We start from the raw sequence: 21,087 nt of genomic DNA, 5'->3' as shown, positions 1-21,087 counted from the left end.
CAATTATCTTGCACTGACCGGTGGTGAAACAAAGGTAATAGGACGTTTTCTCAAAACTTTGTAAGTTCGGCATTAATGAGATCGTAGTTAGCTCTGTTATAATCACGTATCTGTTTTCGCGTAACGCCAGTGAATGGAAGCGGAATATTAAGTGTTACTTGGAGTAACTTATGATCGCTAAGCCCATCGAAATAAGCAATGTTATAAACTGTATCAGGAGTGGTAGTAAAGATGAGGTCTAATATATTGGGACCGCGGGTGGGTTGTATAACTACTTGAAATAGGTTGAAATCTAAAGCTAAGTTTATGAAGCTTGTTGAAGCAGAACAAGGGGATGAGAGCTCTTTCCAGTTAATTTGCGGAAAATTAAAATCGCCGACTAAATAAGTGACATCAGGATGGAAGAGCTCAAATGCCCTCGTAATGCTTTCACGCAGTTTATCTGAAAAAGAGTGGTCGGAGTTTGGCGCGCGGTAACAATTGCCTATCAATAGTTTTGTGGAAGATGTAATGCAGGCCGTCCAGATTACTTCAAGTTCGGAATCGGTATTGATGGCAAATGATGTGAGCGATTTTTTAATGCCTAAGAGGACACCTCCCCCCCGCCTATCAGTGCGATCGCACCTGTATATATTAAAAGGATTGAAGCCAGAAATAACTTCGCAGTCGTCGATATCGGAATGTAACCATGTTTCTGTAAAAGCTATTATATCGGGATCACTGTCTTCAAGGAAAGATGAAACTAGCGTGCACTTTGATAAGATACTACGAATATTAGTAAATGATAGTGATAACTGGGTAGAGGTGGACGATTTCGTTTTTTTGTGTATGTGCGCGCAATTGCTTCTTACGAGCTATTGATCTAACTGCTCGACCGTATCAGTAGTGACATTGTAGACATACGTTTTTGAGTCCATACGCAGTTTGTCAACTGATAACTTACACTTTTTTTTCAACGGTTTTGCAAAATCTATGAGTTTTGCCCTCGCTTTCCGCGTGGCAAGCGAAAAATCTTCACGGATAGCAAAATCTGTGTCTCAGTTTTCGCCCAGCAGGTAGGATGAGTCCTTTTTCCTTGAAATAGGTCAGCTTTACAATTATTCGTCACTGCTTGTTAGCGCTATATTTTCCCAGTCAATGAACCCGCTCAAATTGTTGGCTAGTGGTGGCAATACCCGAAAAGGTTATAATCTTTTCCTCAGATTTTTCCCAGTCTTCATCAGCGGCATCTTCGATCCCAAAAAGAAGATTAAAGCGCCTCATTCTATTTTCGGCATCGTCGCACCTTGACGCGATGGCAGTCAGTTTTGTTGAAAGGCACACAGCTTCAGCATTTTTTCCTTCCTCCGTTGTACCGCGTAAGTTAATGGCTGCCTCTAATTTCGCGATTTTAGCACTAAGCAGACGAACTTCATTTTCACTTGCTGCCTGCTTTTCTTTGGCGTCTTTTATCTCTTGCAGTAAGGACGCATGACCTTCTTCAAGTATACGGATAGTTTCGAGAGCCGCGGCAAATGCATCAGATTCACTTTTCGACATCGGGCCAGGGTTAGATTCGATATCACCCGAAAGCATCAGTAAGATGTTGCACAAGACAGAACAACTCATAGACGAAAACGCCATCAAACGCTTAAACAAGTGTTCGAGAGTGGGTGGGCACGACACCGCGACAAGACAGTAGTTGCTACTCTTAACACACATCGCGTTGTTTAGGTAACTAACCTGCAACATTAAGCAGAATGAGCGCATCTTCCTTGGTGCGATGTCGTGCCCAAAGTCCACGCTTGCTCGATGGCTTTTATGCTCCTTGCCGGCCGCCTCGAACGCTGGTGTCGTAGCTCCTGGTAGCCAGACAAACGGATAAGCTTCATCCATAACCGATGAATGGTTGGTCGAATTGGGCGGAAACAGCGCTAGATACGAACGTGGTATCTCGCCAGGTTCGAAGAGCCATGAACAAGCCGTCCAAGTGATAGTGGCCGGCAACATTAAGCAGAATGAGCGCATCTTCCTTCGTGCGATGTGTATGTGTAATTTTGTTTCTTTTCTTTCTTTCTTTTTTTATTTTTTCCCGCGTCATTTCTTATTGCCTTTTTTTAGTTTTTATTTTGAGTCTTGTGCATTATTGACTTACTGTGCCGCTCCCTGGCTCGCTCCATTCTGCCATGCGCTGCCCCACAAGCCCATTGTTGGCTTGGGCAGGCTCATATTTGTATGTCATTTTTGAAATAAATAATATATATATATATATATATATATATATATATATATATATATATATATATATATATATATATATATATATATATATATGTGTGTGTGTGTGTGTGTGTGTGTGTGTGTGTGTGTGTGTGTGTGTGTGTGTGTGTGTGTGTGTGTGTGTGTGGTGTCACCTTTGGAGCTGACGCCTGTCTTCCTGCCAAATTCGAAACCAGAACTCAAATTAAAAGCATTGTTGTGAATGCAGCTTTAGCGTTAACATGTTTTGTAAGATTTTGCCCAATTTACAAATAACTGTTTGACCTACACCGTAGAGATAATACGTTGGGAGACCACACGCCACGTGGTATCCGATTGTGGCATTCGCGCGGTCGGTAGCCGGCTTGTGCCGGCGGGCCGGCGGGTCTTTCGCTTGTCGACTGCGAGACGGTCGATCCATCGCCATGAGCTCCACGTTGCGCGCCATTATAATAGGCGACAGCCAAGTGAAATTCCTGTCACGTTCGCGGCTTTACTTGCCAGGGAACGTTGAAGCATGTACTTTCAGCTACGGCGGGGCCGACGCGCGGCGCTTGCTCACTACGGTGAAGCAGATGCGCTTCTGAGATATGCAATTTCTTGCAGTATATGTTGGAGGAAATGACCTCACCACTGAAATGACTCCTGCACAGATTCTGGATGACATCAAGGTATGTGGCGAGGAACTACGATTACTGTGAGTGGCGGATGCAGTGTGTTGGGTGTGGATTTCCTAGCAATGAATGTGTGCTTCGCGCGAAATAGATTGCGCGTGATGGGCCACACGATCGATGGCACGATTGCGTACGATCATGTTCAGTGTTCTTCTTAGAAAGTTTTCAGAGATGGACACTTGACAAAAGATGGAGGAGCGGCTATATGGTATATTCTGAATAATGACAGAAAATGCGTTGAGGCAAAATAAAAAAAATACCGGCTCCGATGCTCTTTTCGAATACAGCAAAATCTCGTTAATTTGGCCCTCAGGAAAAGTTCCCGCATTATCTAAAATTTAGATTTATCGAATCGCTTTAAAGAAAATCTGAAAACCGTTCGCATGACAGCAATTCTATGTAATGACGAACACTTGGAATATATACGTACTATCGCACTCAGGATGAGCTACACCGAGCGAGCGCGTGTCCGAGCGCTGTGCAAGGTTGTACAGTGACATACCGAGGGGTTCTAGCGCCCATGCTGGAACAGCTACACCCTTTCCAGATAACCCGAAAACGAGGTGAAGTCGCCGCCACTATATAACCGTACAGATCGCTCGGCCAAGCTTTCGCACGGTGTAGCTCATACTGAACGCGATAGTACGTACATTTGAGATGAAAGCTGTATGCGACAACAATTTTTCTTGAATTCGTCAAGTGCTTTGCTCAGCGCACACTGCCAGGAATGACAAAGAATTTCTCTAAAATCAGAAGTACCACCGTGAGAAATCGATAAATTGCTCTCATTTCTGTGCCATTCCTTGCTTAAATACACTTTTGCACTCCATATGAAATGGCCTTATTTTTTTTATTTTTTTTTCTATGCAGAACTTTGTACAACATGCAGCCTGCTTTTGTTCGTATTCAGGCTGCCACCGCGGCTGTCCCTCGAAGGAAAAAAAGAAGCGAAAAGAACTGGACAGGTTAACTGTCCGGGCTTTTGCAGGCGTGGAGAATGTGGGGCTGGTAGGAGTTGAGGTAAGGATTGCGCAGGCGTTTTCTAGCAGCATGCATATTTTGCTGTTAGACCTAATTCAAACTTTTACTGCGTTCATCATGTTACATCATGAGCGACTGCTACGTGCCAGTTACCTTTATTTCACTATGCGAGCAAAAGTGTACAATGTGATGCATAACATTACATATGTTGCATTACAAAAAGTAGTTTACTGTCGGGATGACAAAGGAGTGTACATATGAGAGGTACAGGATTCGTATATATATATATATATATATATATATATATATATCGTCTCACTTCGAAAGATACAATGATTGCGTCTCAAATTTCTGATTATTGCGCACGCATTTAACCTTATCTTCATTATGCTAAGCATTAAAGTGGTGCTGATTGCATTTGTGCTTTGCAGGGCCGTTTTGTTTCCAATGGGGGAAACAAGAAGGCCATGTGGGTGCCGACGGGTACCACGTGTCAAAAGGTTGCGTGAAGGCGTTGGCAAGAGCCCTTTCATTGGCTGTGCGGGCCAAGTTTTCAAACTGCTGCCACGCCACACACACCAGCCACAACCATCACCAAGTTTGGCGGCTGCTGAAATGCCATCGGTGCATGGCCAAAGGCCATTCAGACGGGCAGTGTTCGCCATTCATGGCATGAAGGTATGTTTGCCACTCATGGCCTTAAGTTATGAACAACATTGTGCTGATGATGCAATGCTTCTGAGTCTTAAAAGGCTATTTCCATATGTAGTACATGATCTGACCAAGGTACATTGCATCGACACTGTAACTACTGCAGTGGAGGATAAAAATGAAGTGTTATTTGTGCTATATTTTTTACAGTTGTAATGTGACATTTATCATATTCCTCCACGAGGCCACAAGTAATACACATGCTGGGCAACAACTCTGCTGGCCAGTACTGTCCTTGCTTTTCTTGCAATAATGGGTCCTGTAGGACGTGCTAATGATGGTTTATACCATTTTCTGAGGCATTTAATTGCAGCAGTGTGTTAACGCCTCCGTTCTGTATGAGCATATCTCTGGCAGGTGGTGGTTGGCAGGTGACATGACCATACACTGAATTTGGCGGGTTGTGTGGTGTTAAAAGACCAGTTGACATGACCGAATCGACAACAGCTAATTACAGAGGGTAAAATGAGAGGTCAGACCATGACCCTTGGGTCGGAAGTCAGATGTGCTACCCCTAAGGCATGCAGGCAAGTTTGTACAGCTTCATTAAAGCAGGGCTTTATATTTGTGCTCGGTAGTATATTTCACATAATATGTCATACTATGGCAACAGCTGGCTGTTGGCTCTTTTGTATGTATGCTAATGAGTACGTGTAACATAACAGGCCCAAATTAAATGATTAATCATGAGGCAAGTAACAAAGTGCATGTTGAGGGGTGAGCACGTGCACATGAGGACGCAAAAGTAGTCGCATATCGTGCTCATTATTGGTGCTGCATCACACCTTTAAAGGTGGAGCATAAGTGCAACAACCGGGCTTCACTCTTAAGTGGCATATGACAGGCTTGCATTACACTGCTTGTGCGATATTCCTGTATCATTCTACAGATTCTGGAAGGTGCAAGACCTATTTAGGTGCGGTTTTGAGAGCCATCATCATCAACATCGAAATTATAACCACAGCACTGCAAAGGCCCTCTAATATTCCTCTAATTGCATCCACTTGAGCTTCACAAAAACTTTCCTATAACATCCACCCACATAACTTTCTAACGCCCCCTGCTACACTTGCCCTCCGTTCGTAATCCAGTTTTTCAAACTCTGTTCACATTTCATGTCCTGCCTATGGCCATTTCTTCAATACCGTAGGGGCCTGGGCATGCTTTAAATGGGAGGTGTTCACAACATAAGCCGTGAGCTGTAACTGAGAGAGGTAGCAAAGGTAATTCATTTAGTTTCGTTTATTGGGTTTTAATGTCCGAAAGCTATTTTGTGCCTTCTGCTGAAATTGCTACCTGAGACAGGACCCTCTGTCAGACCATGTGCCTATAGTTCCTGCTCCTCGTTCACTGCAGAAAGAAAAAAATAAATCAACTCAAGCTATAAGAGATGCCATAGTGGGGGGTCCGTGAGTTTCGACCACCTGAGGTTCTTTAGCGTGCACTGACATCGCATAGCACATGGGCACCTTGTTTTTCGCCTCCATCGAAAAGCGGCCACGGCCGGGATTCGATCCTGCATCCCTGCGCAAAGGAGTCGAATACCCTAGCCACTGCAGCATGGGAAAGGAAATTGAATGGAAGGTTCAGATAGATGGAGTAATCTATTTAGGTGCAGTTGCTATCTATATACTTTACTAAAAGTATTGCTAAATGCCTTGCAGCAGTTGACTACTAGCAAAGAGTTGCCTGTGATTCATATATCTAAATGTGATAACCTTGTCTTGGTTCATTGATTAGTTCTATGAGACCATGATAGTGAATTAACAAATTTGCACTTAGCATATCTTTCATAGCTATTTTCCACCTTTTCATTCCTTCAAATGCTTTCTTTACTTTGTTTTTAGTTACCGGCAGAAATTCTGATTTCTCTGCATTATTGCTACCCCCATTATCGTCCTGATTGCATAGCCTACTATGTTGACCAGAGCGGCTCTCCTTGGCAACTTTCACTATCCTACCATTGTATGGAAATGACAATGCTTACCTTGTCTTTTAAAGCTCATCATTCAGATTTTTACTTATACCTAGGCCATGTATTATTCGTTGTTTATTTAAAATTTGGTAATGTTTTTTGGCATTTATATACTTTTTGAAATCAGTGTTTTTGTTTTGGCTAGTTGTGTAGTGCAAACTAACATGCAGTGATTATCGGTGTAAAAATTCTGAAACCAAAAAAAGATTAGAGAAGCAAGAAGGCACAGAATTCATAGACCTTGCAGCATATGCTATTTACACTTGATTGTAATGACTACTAGCATACTTAAACCGACTCTCATCAAACATTCCAGCACGCTTTTTGGTGTTGACAGCATGCAATTTTGAGAATTCTTGCTCAACATAAACGCTTGACGTAGCAAAATCAATAATGTCCAAAGAAGCTTGGGCTAATATTGGCCAGCCACATGCATGCAATTTCCAAAACAAAGAAGGCTAGGCAACAGCACTCGCACTGTACTGGTGGTAACTGGTACTCTGACTCAAGCTCCTTCGTATTGCTTTTGCCCCGCACTACAAGTCTGTTCATATCAACTGAATTCATTTGGCAGTTCTCTTAGGAGGGCTTTTGCTGCGACTTCCATGGGGAATACCGGAGTGTTGTCTGCGAACAAGTCATTTCGGTTGGAGAAATTTGCGAAGGAGGTGGTCCATGCCTACAGCAGTGAGCAACAGAGCCTCAAGCTCCCTCCTCAGCGACTTTTTTTCCAAGTGGCCGCTGAGCCATTTGTGTACACTAAAGGAATGGAAAAGGGAATTTTTTTCGTGAAGAGTAGGTCTTAGGCTATCACAAACGTATCGAAAACCATCTTTTTCAGTTTTATACACTTCTGCAGCATTTTTACTATCAGATGTTTATTAGCTTTTTTCGCCTAAAACAGGACAGTATGAGGTCTAACTATACCTAATTTTCTCGTGACTGCTTCCAGGCTATTGCCTTCTTTTAGAACATGCTCAATCTTTTCACTATTATGCTTCTTTCAATCAGTTACTGTATGCTTTATTGATTACAGTCAATAACTCTGCCAACTGTATTCTGTTGGTTGGATTAGAGGCTTTCATGCTTTGACAGTTATGTATTAATCAGTTCTTAACTATCCTATTGCTTGCTTCTACAATCACAGAGTAGCAATATTTGTGACCCTGAATTCCTGCACTTTAGTTGTAACCTTTATAACAATATTTGTGACCCTGAACGCGTGCACTTTAGTTGTAACCTTTATTTTGTCGATCGGCATCTTAATCACTAGTTCATTCTATTCTTTCTCTGAATGTAGACTAAGTTGAGACCTTAACCATTCTGTGGTATATGTATCGCTCCTTTGTGATGACCTCTACATCATAACACGTGGTTTTGAGCACATTATGAACATTATTTTTAGTCTCCCCATTCCAGCTTTTGCATATCCACTTCTGGTTTTGCTCAAGGTGGTAATCATGATTCTTAAATTGCTTCAAACTGACAACTGTTGCCAATCAAACAGCTGTGAATAAAGAGCACTGTTTATGTCTGCCCCCTCTTTTTGTATGTCAGTCATTTCAGGCATTGTTTTCTTCACATGGAACAGTGTCTGTGCACTTTGGATTAGTTTCTATTTTAGATCAAGCCACACGGATCATTGTCACAAGTTGTACGGAAAGTGCGCACTACATGTCTCGAGTGTCACCTCATACTCTTAAGTCGGCAGAAGCCCAATAGTGTTATCAAAGTTAACACAAGGTTGATGTATTTTCAAGGCCCATACAAACCTGCCCAGTCAAGATTTGAGTACCCTGAACACGGCTGATGTTTCATATCCATTTGTTGGGGTACGAAAGGTGTTACAAGAGATTACATGGCTCAACTTAATGCTGCTATTTCAGCACATGCCTGCTACAAGAACCGTTTACTAGGTAATATGTTCACACAACATGCAACAGAACACGGGTGTCAATAAAACGAACCATAGCATGCAAGGCCACCATTAATAAAGAAAAAAAATGAGACACAGAGGCAAGAAAGGGCTGTCTTTGATTCCATGTTTATTGAAACTGTAAGAATGGGTTCCCGATATTGCTGCTTGCGGTGCTCCTATGGAAAAGCATCACCCTGTTGGTCCGCGAGGTGCAAGCACCACTACTGTAGCATGTAGCTCGTCAGTGCACAGCACTACAGTAGGCCCTCTATCCGTCACCTGGGGACCGCGCTCTCTAGCAGGCAGGTTCTGCCGAGAGTGCCACTGCAATGGTATGGCTTCCCAGCCGTTCAAAGGGTGGCAAGGTAGGGACACAAAGCACACAATCACATAATAAAGAGACAATGCAGGCCGAGAATGTACTTGACACAGCCCAGGCATGAGTAGAAAGAATAAGAACTAGCAAGGGCAATGCAAGCAAAATCAGAAAAAGGATATGCACATGACTGCACTGCAGGCTGCAACGCCCCTGTAAACTTCACAGCTACCTTTTGGATAACTCTGAAGTCACCTGAAAAGAAACAGAACAAAAACAGAAAACCACAAACACAAATAGGCAAAGGAATAAAAAAAAAGGTTTCAGGAGCCACTCATGGAGTGCTAGCTTCATTCAAACACTCTTCTAGGTCTGCGAACAACCTGTGTATAATGCCTGGGTGCTTGTTTTCTTGAATGAGCTTCAGTACTTTGGCTGCCTTCAAAAGCATAAGCTCATCCGAGCTTAAATTGCTTATACAACCATGTGTGCACTTTTGTGTTGGCTCTTCAGCCATTTTCTTTGCACATATACCAAGCAGCACTTCTGCTGTCGCAGCCTCGGCAGCGCGCCGTTTCCTCCGGATCACTTCTTGGACGTAGCGCGCTGCCATCTTCAGGCAGCCTCGCGCCATTTGGAGACGTGTGGGCACCTGGTGGTGGGTTGCCAGAAGGTCCAGCTGGTGCTTGCGCCAGGTCCTGTTGGAATTTTTACTGCTATATTTGGGCAATTGATTTGAGCAAGGTATGATTACATAGGCGTAATTGTGAGTAAAAGTTGTTTGATCTGACCGTGCAAACAGTAAAAGCACAATCCAAATTCTCTGATGGCATGGTTTTATTATTTAGAATAACCACTTGGTAGTAATGCTTCACTGATTTTTCTTTCTGCTGGTATTCATGGTTCCCTCACTTAAAGTTGTAGGAATTATGTGTTGCTACCGCAGAGCTTTACTTGCAGTGAATCAAGCGTTTGTAAATGGTGAAGAAAATTCTCACACTTTGTGAAGCGGGCGACGGGAACCTTTGTGTCCCATTTGGAATGGGGTCACCAGAAATCTCTTCCTCGATGGTGACCTCATCTTGGCTCATGTTGCGCCCAAAGCTGTCTTCATCTCCCTACTCATTTTGGATCCATGCCTGGCACTGAAGGAGGACATCTGCAGGAGATTTCAGATAACATACAACCACGCCAACAATACAGAGAGCACTGTACAGATATATTGTAATTCGAAGGAAGGAACCAACAGAATTACCTTCTGCAGTCTGGTGCGCCTGCTCAATTGAGGCAGCTTCCAAATTGGAAGCGTCCTGCTGTATGCTTTTTTCATACAAGTCTCTCCTGAAGAAAATAAGAGCGTGGTCATGTCAGATTAATTTCAATTCAACAAAGAGCATACTTGCAAAAGAGGTGCTGCATAGCAATGATTAGAGTATGGTATGCTGAAAACCATTAACGTCTCGCTGATGCACTGAGAATCTGCATGTATGCCACAGATACACTTTAACCTTGTATACATGTGCATGTTGTCCCAGCTAAATTGAGGCAATGGCTAAAAAAAAAAGCACTGTAAACCAGTTGCATACAGCTGCCTGCAGTATTGCATGCAAGGGAAATTTTATTTTTTCAAATAACTTCCTGAGTTAATTTCAATTAATTGCTAATACGTACATGATTGCACAATATAATTTGCAAAGTTTAAGATCATTGCCAGAATTTCTCATTCCATTATGTGTAGTACGGAAAAAAAAAAGTCACGTGAGTCATTATGTCAGCTTATCTAGAAAATCTGCCCAAAATAAAAAAAAAACCATGTAAGTAGCTCATTTACACGTCACAACCGCGCTGCCTTCTCCGAGCGAAAGAAATCGGCTGCAGCAGTAGCTATGCACGGCACCGTTGCAGCGGTAGGCCGATGCGACAAGTTTGCGATGGTTCCTTCGCCCGCGTCAATGAATTGGCCCGTGAAGATGCAAGCTGCAATTTACAAGCGCGGCGATGTCGCTACAGCCATAGCTTACAAAACGGCGCGCCGCCATACCGCTGCAACGAACATGGTGACGCGAGAATACTCTAGTAACGGGATTTTAGTTCCGTATTTCGCGGGCTTTCTCTTTTATCGCAAGTGGAGATTGGGGGGTTTCTGGAGGTATACTGTGACCTTGCAAATCGAATCTATTGCCTCAGAACCAGTGTTTAGATATGTACAAACATTGCATTTCCTTGTTAATTACAAAACACAAAAATCTCTAGCTGACATGTATGCACACGCGGATGTGAAATATGCCACTAAATTTCGACTTACGTACCTCCGACTCGAGGCGTGATCACGCAGGACCGACATCATGTGGAAATACGGCCAGCACCTGATGACCGTTCCGCCAGCTGAGCCACTCTTCGGCTCTTTATTAAGATTCTTAAAAAACTTATCGCGGAGGTAACTCCATATTTTTTGGCAGAGTTCACCTAAAAAGAAATTAGCAGAAAAGTGTGACAATTAAATCCTACATCCAAGCTGTCAAGTGACGAGACACAGCTGCATGCAGTCAACCGCAAATGGAAGAAATGAAATGGCACAAACTCACCATAACGCTCTTTAGAATCCTGTTTTGATTGTTTGATTTCTCCCCCGTGCCAACACAATGCCCTCGAAATTCAAAGACACATCATTGCGCGCGCGATGTCATATCGCACGCAATATATTGGTTTCTCAGAACTTCCGTGTTGACGCGTCTAGGAGAGGCTATCACTGTAAGCTGTGAAGCATGAGTGCTTAATGATGGTGTGCTCACAGCGAAGCGACAGCGAGGACGTACAGAGCGCCATAAATTCTGAGCTCATTGCGTACGTGTTGATGCCCAACTCGCAAGAATGTGCGATTTCCTCTTGATTAATTGGTGCAGATGTGCGCCACGTGCAGAAACAGACGGCATGCAATTGATATCACGCCAGTACAGGTGCAAGTATGTAAAGCACGCCGGACACTTTAATTGTATACAAAACGGACAGCTGCGTGCACTGACATATGCTGATTGGTCACAGTTGTGAATGTCTATTATACTTAGGACAGAAGGATGCCATCAGAAATTGCACTTACCGCTGATGCCCAGTTCGTCTCCAATGGCTGCCCACACAAGGACCCTCCCCGACTTGTTCTTATAATTTGATGATGTTAAATCATAGAGAGCGGGGTTCAACTGAACTATCTCGATTAATTTTTGAATCGCCTCATCGGTCCATATGTGAGAGTCTGTTCCCGAAGACGCCTGTGAACTTGCGGGAGCTGCCATCTCGATAAGATTACACAATACTACTACTACTACTACTACTAGTTCTGTGGGATATTCTTGGATACCGGACACGGGATATACCGTGTCCGGCCTTATGTGTCGCGGTGGCACTCTTGGTGTCCGGGGGAAGGGGAGATGGGATGTTGGGAGGGGGAGGGTGGAATCAATAGGGAACCCAAGCTCAAGTTTCGGCGCGCGACGGCAGCGCCGCATTCCTGGCGTGGTGGCGAAATGTGAAACGATGGGGCTTCACCGGAGCAGACGCTCCGCTAGCTTCCTGTGCACGCGCGGCGATCGCGTTGCGCCTGGCGGTTATTTGGCGATACAAAAACGCTTCCGCTGATGGGAAACGGATGTACTAAGAAGCATTGTGTCATGGGAAGCCACAATAGTAGGCGAAGCACCAAAAGACGAGGCTCACGTGTGAAACTTTGCAGATTCCTTTGGAAGCGTGTCCGCAAGACCTGTTTTCCAACCGCATAACAGCGTTCTGAGAAGTCTCGCGTTCTTTGTGGAAACAAAAAGAGCCAATTTCCCCTTTCTTGGTAAGCTCAGAAACGTTGACAGTTAACAAAGACGGCTTGAAGAGGCATCAAAAAAGTACAGTGGTTTAACACCATGCATAAAAAGTGAAGAGGATGGAAGATTATCCTGCTCTTCGCTCCCCGCGTGTCTAGCTTTGCCGATTTTCTGTGCTCTCTCCCTGCTTTGTGAGTGCTCTGAAAGCAACCAAATCAACAGATGCGACGTCCGCGATCGAGATTGATGTGTGAATGTGCCCTAAGTGTCCACAGCTGCCTTTTCATTTATAGATTGACCAAGAAAATATCTAGGAACGAGGCCTTTTTTTTTTTTTCGGGGGTGGGGACGGCGTTGGAAAACATGCCTTGCTGAGGCGCTTTTACAAATTTTCGCAAATTCGCCAATAAGTGAACCAATGATCATATTATTATTATTATTATTATTATTATTATTATTATTATTATTATTATTATTATTATTATTATTATTATTATTATTATTAATAACGAAGATATGTCGGAAGTGCAGTACAAAAGTGATTCTAAGTATGGCTTGACTGACACTACTCGCACGGAGCACCACATTCGCGTCACAGGGTTCGTGAGTTCAAACCAAATATCATAAATGAAGCACAACCATTTAATAAGAACCGAAATAAAACACTATGTAGTACAAGCTTGGATTTCACCTGCCTTCCGAGCCACCTAGCCGGTTACGTCGCGTGCAGCGCACGGAGCACGCATGTGCTTATGAGATTGGTAGCGTTCTTGTCTTTGAAGAAACACCTCCTTCGGACTGTATATACTTATTCTTCTACTGCAAGATTTCTTTGGTAATGCCGCAATAATAAAAAAAAGTCCATATATAGATCGTATGCTACAGGCCAAAACGATGGTCAACGATAGGGCCACTTTATTTCACAGTACCGATGATACTTTAGCAGTTTTTAAACATATTATATACGACAATATACTTACATAGGGGACTTACCTCGAGATGCACTTCCTACGTTTTTGCTAACGTGGGACGCATTCGCAATCAATATTTACTCATCCCCGTCTGTCTGCTCTACAGTACAGACGTGAATAAAAAGTTACCCGCCTATAATTAAGTATCTTTCATGGAAATACGCGTCAGGTTGCCCAATCAAGACGGAATGCAGGTGGCATGTCGCGGTGCGCCTGCGGGGGCGCGTCAAGGCGCGTGCTCGTGCGAGAGAAAGCGCACGGCGCACGCCGTGAAGGCAGCGAGCTGAGCCGGCAGCGTCCAGTGTGCGCCCGCGCAACAAAGCAGCGCGAGACGTGTGCATGTGCGCAGAAGCGAGCGAGCGAAAGGAGAAAACTTGCACGGGATGTCTAGGTGGTGCCGCCGCGTGTATCCCCAGTTTCTATTTTTCTGTCAGAGATGGCGCTCGCTGTCAGGAGCAGCAGCGCCGCTCGACGGTGCTTTGGAAGCCTATACAGAGGGATGGGTGCGAGCATAATCCTCTCCCTCGCGCATGCCACGTGCTGCCTTTGTGCACGAGCGAAGCACTACACACGAGCCAAAGAAAAATATATTGCGCGGATTGTTCGCAAAACTTTGGACGGCATAGCTTCTGCGTAGGTAAAACCTCTTTCAACGCGGCTCGGACACCTGCCGAGGTCGCGGAGCAGAAATTCCTTTGTCCTTTGTTGCTGTCACAGTAATGATTGCATGGTTCCAGGAAGCCCTTCCCGAGCTGAGGAACTAATTCTGTGGGATATTCTTGGATACCGGACACGGGATATACCGGCCATATTTGTCGCGGTGGCACTCTTGGTGTCCGGGGGAAGGGGAGATGGGATGTTGGGAGGGGGAGGGTGGAATCAATACAGAAAGATGGGTGCGAGCATAATCCTCTCCCTCGCGCATGCCACGTGATGCCTTTGTGCACGAGCGAAGCACTACACACGAGTCAAAGAAAAGTATATTCTGTGGATTATTCGCAAAACTTTGGACGGCATAGCTTCTGCGTAGGTAAAACCTCTTTTAACGCGGCTTGGACACCTGCCGAGGTCGCGGAGCAGAAATTCCTCTGTGCTTTGTTGCTGTCACAGTAATGATTTCATGGTTTCAGGAAGCCCTTCCCGAGCTGAGGAACGCTGATTCCGCCAGCGTTCCCCAGATATCTTGCCTGCCCTTCCCGAGCTCTACGAAGGGAGCGGAGAAGGGAAAGAGCGCACCTGTGCATGGACAGCTTGCTAGCAGTCTGAAAAAATAACGCGGTTTACGATCGGTACATTACACCTCGGGCTGTCAAAAGACAGCGGTCCTCAATGCAACTTTTTCAGGTAGCGGTACTGCGCATGCGCGAAACCTCTTCAGCCACCATTCTCGCCGGGATGGCATGCGAAAATTGGGAGAGGACTTTGCTGCACCTGCTTTTCCATGGAACGACGACTCGTGCAGTGCTAGCATCTTCTAGGCCTTCGTTATGGATGCATTGTATTGTCCCCGCCTCCCCTAACTTGCCTAGCTTGCCTCAACAAAGATATGGCCAAATTCTCCAGTTTCCTGTTGTCATTGTCATGGTTTAACAGGAAGCAACAGGTGTGTGTGTGTGGGGGGGGGGGGGGAGGTTGTGCGTCAAGGTATGTTCACAGGTGACTCACGCATCTGGCAACTCCTCCTGACCACCTTGAACTCAACTACTGTTTGGAAAATAAGGCGGCCACCGCACTACTAGGAACGAATTTCTGCACAAATTGCGGTACTGGAGAAAGGTCCATTAAATGCACATATATATATATATATATATATATATATATATAGATATATATATATATATATATATATATATATATATATATATATATATATATATATATATATATATATATATATATTCATGAAGCATTTAAAACCACAAAATGATTGAATTCATTTAAGAAGGACAATCGAGCAATTAAATAATGGGAAATGGCAATAAGAACAAAAAAGGTGATGAAGGAAGTTGTCAAGCCAATCGAGGATTGATATAGGTATATATTGTCACGTAGCCGTTCAGGCCCGTAACCAGAAGGTTGGTTTTAATCGGGGGTTGACCTAGTAAGCACAGAGGAGCAGGTCCAGCGAGCACTGAGTGACAGCAGCAGACTTCAGCTTCTTCTCGAACGCCATGGGGCTACTTCTTCGAGTCCGCGCACGAGACTCTCGATGAGCAGCCGCCTAGCGGCTGCTGTCGCACACGCTACATTACCCCCCTCTCTAAAAAAATAAATGTCAACTTGATGAATTCAAAAGCAGAGAGAAAAAAAATAAACCAAGAAACATGCGTTAGGCGGTGCGCTAATTTTCTCGCGAAAAGTACGGCTTCATGCGCACGACATGGACAACCTCGGATTTCTGCTGGCGACGAGTAGAAGAAAAGCCGCCCGGAAGCACTTCGTACGTGACGTCTCTCAGCTGACGGAGCACTTTGTATGGCCCAAAGTACTGCTTCAAAAGTTTTTCATAGTCCCCGACGTCAAATCGGAGTCCAGAGCCACACTCTGTCGCCCGGTGCGAAAGTCACTACACGGTGGCGGTGATCGTAACGCTGGGCGTCTCGGCCTTGCTGGTTCCGGATGCGTGCCCTCGCCAGCTGTCGCGCTTCTGCGCGTTCAGTGAACTCCTCGGCGCCAACTTCGAGGTCACGGCCGTCGTGGGGCAACATGGCTTCGAGCATTGTCGAAACTTCGCGGCCATACAATTAGGAGAACGGCGTCATTTGCGTTGTTTCCTGCTGCGCCGTGTTGTACGCAAACGTGACGTACGGGAGGACGTCATCCCAAGACCGATGTTCAACATCCACGTACATGGACATCATGTCGGCGAGAGTTTTGTTCAGACGTTCTGTCAAGCCATTAGTTTGTGGATGGTAGGCGGTTGACCTGCGATGGGTAGTGCCGCTTAGCTGCATGACAGATTCCAGTAGCTTGGCAGTGAAAGCAGTACCCGGTCCGTTATTATAACTGTCGGGGCGCTGTGCCTCAGGACTATGCGTTCGATGAAAAATTTCGCTGCCTCGATTGCCGTACCACGCTGGAGGGCCTTCGTTTCAGCGTAACGCGTGAGGTAATCTGTAGCGACAATTATCCACCTGTTGCCGGAATTAGAACTTGGAAAAGGACCCAACAGATCCATGCCAACTTGTTCGAATGGGCATCTTGGCACTTGAACAGGATGTAGTAAACCGGCCGGTTTCATAGGCGGTGTATTCCGTCGCTGGCAATCATGGCATGTTCTCACGTAATGTCGCACTGCGGCCGCAAGGTTTGGCCAGTAATAACTCTTCTTAATTCGGGCCAGAGTTCGAGCATACCTCAGGTGACCCGCGATGGGCTCGTCATGACATGCCTGTAAGGTTTCTTCGCGAAGAGACTGTGGTACGACGAGGAGGTAATCTCTTCCCGTCGGAGCGAAGTTGATCTTGTATAAGACATTGTTTCGCATGCAAAACGATGAATGCGTTCTGGCGAAGAGACGGGGAACTTCTGTAGTGCGCGCTACCAGAAAATCGATAAGTGGTGCGAGAGCCGGATCGTTACGTTGCTGCTGCAAAACAGTGAGCGCGTCGACAGCTGCGATAAGGGGAAAGTCTGGTTCTTTGTCTTCCCGCGCAGCCTCGACAGGTGAACGGGACAAGCAGTCAGCGTCGTTGTGCTGACGTTCAGACTTATACACGATGGTCATGTCGAACTCCTGTAGCCGTAAGCTCCATCGTGCAAGGCGTCCGGAGGGGTCTCGCAAGTTCGTTAACCAGCACAGAGAGTGGTGGTCACTCACAACCCAAAAGTGCCGGCCATAAATATAGGGTCGAAATTTCATCATCGCCCATACAACAGTCAGACATTCTTTTTCGGTGGTGGAATAGTTCGATTCGGCACGGGACAAACTCCGGCTGGCGAATGCGATAACTCGCTCGGCAAAGTCTTGCCACTGGACGAGTACAGCGCCTAGACCCACGTTGCTGGCATCTGTGTGGACCAGAGTCTCGGCATTCGCATCGAAATTGGCAAGCACAGGTGTTGTCTGCAAGCGGTGCCGTAACTCGTCGAATGCCTTTTGCTGTTCGTCCGTCCAGGTGAAGGTGACATCATCCCGGGTGAGACGTGTCAACGGAGCGGCAATGCGTGAAAAGTTTTCAATACATCTGCGGTAATAGGCGCAGAGGCCGAAGAAACGGCGAACTGTCTTCTTGTTACATGGAGTAGGGAATTTGGTGATGGCTGTTGTTTTAGCGGGATCGGGACGAACTCCTCGATGGCTGACGACGTGGCCCAAGAAAAGGAGCTCTTCATAGCCAAAGTGACACTTTCGTGGTTTTAACGTGAGGCCGGCAGATCTGATAGCCCGTAGCACAGCGTAGAGACGTTGGAGGTGTTCCTCGAACGTTGGTGAAAACACAACAACGTCGTCCAGGTAAACTAGACACATCTGCCATTTAAGACCAGATAGAACTGCGTCCATCATTCGCTGAAATGTCGCTGGAGCGGAGCACAATCCGAAAGGTAGGACTTTGAATTCATAAAGTCCATCGGCGTGACAAACGCTGTCTTCTCGCGATCACGTTCATCGACTTCGATCTGCCAGTAACCGCTCTTAAGATCAAGCGATGAAAAGTAGCGCGCGTGGCGCAGGCGGTCTAATGAGTCATCAATGCGTGGCAGCGGGTAGGAAAATCAGGGCGCACCTAAGAATCCCTCCCCTACCCAAAAACATGCACCCTGAGTTTAATAGGGAAAGGCGACAGAAAAGGGCGGAAGCGATAGAAACAATATATCGGAGCAAACCCCCAAATGAAGTTGCCTACGTAGATGCGGCAGGAAACAGACACAGTCGATACATGACCATAACGGCGGTAGATGGGGGAGGCACCCTCATCACGATGGCTACCATACTAGGGAAAGAAACCGAGATAGCGGAGGAAGCTGCGATAGCGATCGCTTGCGTTGGCACCATAGCTAGATATATCATTAGCGACAGTAAAACTGCAATCCAAAATTTTAGTAGGGGAGGGTAAACCCCCTCACCACCAAAATTTTAACACAAGGAGTGATTGATAGGACGATCAACATCATCTGGACCCCGGCACATGAATCTGTCAGTGGTAACGAGGCGGCCCACAGTGCAGCTCGAGATCTCTACCTCCGAGCTGTACAGGATGGCTCGGCTCAGGCAGAACATAATAGAGAAGGGCGATTAATTTCGCATCAAGACATTACAGAGCACAACAGGCAATGCCGGAGGCGTTTCCCCCCACCAAACACGGCGTTAAATAGAGGTCAGGCAATGGCGTGGAGACGCCTGCAGACTGGAGTATACCCAAACCCAGTACTAAATAAACATATCCGATCGGACTGCGAGGACGATAAATGTAAAACGTGTGGGGCGAGAGGAACCCTCGACCATATAATTTGGGAGTGCGCTTACTCCCCAGGCAGGGCGCAAAACATTAGCAGTAGGGAAGCCTGGGAAACCTTATTGCGAAGCTCGGACCCTGAGCTCCAACTCACCGCCGTCCAACTGGCAGTAGAGGCCGCCGGCGAAACCAAACCGGCCAGCATCTAATGCGACCATCCCGTGCGGCTGGGCCAAGTCCCCTCCCCCTTACAGGGGGGTGAAACAGAGCAGCCCAGGCGGTGTGGTCCTTCTCTGTTGGACAATAAAAGTTTTCAACAACAACAACAACAGCGGGTAGATGTCTTTTTTTGTGACCTGATTGAGCTTACGGTAGTCCACACAGAACCTTAAACTTCCGTCTTTCTTCTTAACGAGGACAACAGGCGAAGCCCAGGGACTCCTCGATGTCTGTATGACACCGTCATTTAACATCTCGTCGACCTGTTGAGCAATGACTACGCGTTCCTGCGGTGACACTCGGTAGGGGTTCTGTCGGTCTGGTCGGGTGCGGTCTTCGGTTATTATGCGGTGCTTGGTCAAGGGCGTCCATTTAACTGCGGAGGCGGATGAGAAGCAGTCTTGAAACTGAAAGAGTAGCCCGACGAGTCTTTCCTTCTCTGCCGGTGATAGAGCGGGATTCACATCAGGGTCGAAGTTGGGAGTTTGGCTGACAAACGTGTTGGTCTCAAGAACAAAGCAGTCGTGGGTAGCTTCTGCGACACCTTCAAAGTAAGCTACCGTGGTGCCTTTAGCGATGCGTTGCCGTTCGTTTCCGAAGTTCGTAATCAGCACGTGAGCTAGACCATTAGCCAAATGAACTATACCACGTGCAACACAGACTCCATGATGTAACAGAAGCTCTGTGTTCTGTTCGGCAACGCCGGCAGCACAGGACTGGTAGTCGCACCTGACTGTGACGAGAGCAGACGAACGTGGCGGCATGGATACATCCGCGTCAACGATGAGTAAAGGTGCGTGGCGTCGTTCTGAGTCAGCGGTCATCGTTGCAGGCATCGAAAACGTTACAGTACGGCGAGGAACATTAATAATGGCCCCATACTCACGTAAAAAGTCCATGCCGAGTATGAGGTCCTTGCAGCAGTGCGGCAGGATAACAAAAACGGCTACAAAGGCTGAATCGGCGATGGTTACTCGGGCAGTGCATCGTCCGACCGGCGTCATAAGGTGGCCGCCAGCAGTACAAATTTGCGGCCCCAGCCATTCAGTTTTCACCCTGGAGAGCCGATCTGCGAAATTCTTGCTTATTATTGAAAAGTCTGCTCCGGTGTCTACCAAAGCGGTTACTGGGTATCCGTCGAAGAGAACGGAAAGGTCGGCGCTAACAACGTGATCGGCTTGAGGTTGACTGGGAGTTTCGGGTTCATGGGGCTGCGGAGGCATTGTAGTCACAGCATCGGGCTGAGTCGTCACGGGAGGGTCTTCGGGACATCGATTCCGTTCGTCAGCAACCTGCCCCCCTGAGGTCGCCACCTTCAGTTTCCCCGGTGTGGGCTTGGCGACCGGCGCCTCAGCACATGATTAAACTCACGGCGGCCGGGTGACGACTAGCGCACGGGAGAAGACTGCGTACTGTCGCTCAAAGAGGTTGTACGGGTTGCCAGATATTCTTCAATTTCTGGAGGGCGTTCGCCGACCCGGGGACGCGGGGAATCACGAGCAAAACCCCGAAGACCGAGTTCACGGTATGGACAACGACGGTACAAGTGGCCGGGCTCTCCGCAGTGGTAGCACAGCGGCCGTTGCCGAGGAGTGCGCCAGACGTCTGCCTTCCGAACCGGTTGCTGCATGACGGGGCTCTGCTGGGATGGCGGCTGGTAGGGAGGTTGGTAGAATGGTGACTGCAGAGTGGGCGGCGGCTGTACTTCGAAACGACGCTGTTGCGCAGGAGGCACTGCAGGCCGACGAAGAGCCGGTGCGTAGTTCATAGAACGTGGCTCCAACAGTGACTCAGGCGGTGAAAATGTTTGACGGATTTCTTCTCGCACGGCTTCGGTGACAGCCGCGGCAGTCGGGTTAGGCGATCCAAGATTGAACTT

This window comes from Amblyomma maculatum, chromosome 2 (assembly GCF_055883805.1).
Source record: "Amblyomma maculatum isolate TAMU_Amacu chromosome 2, ASM5588380v1, whole genome shotgun sequence".
NCBI lineage: Eukaryota > Metazoa > Arthropoda > Arachnida > Ixodida > Ixodidae > Amblyomma > Amblyomma maculatum.
The sequence above is the reverse complement of the archived record's forward strand: the minus strand, read 5'-3'. Positions refer to the sequence as shown.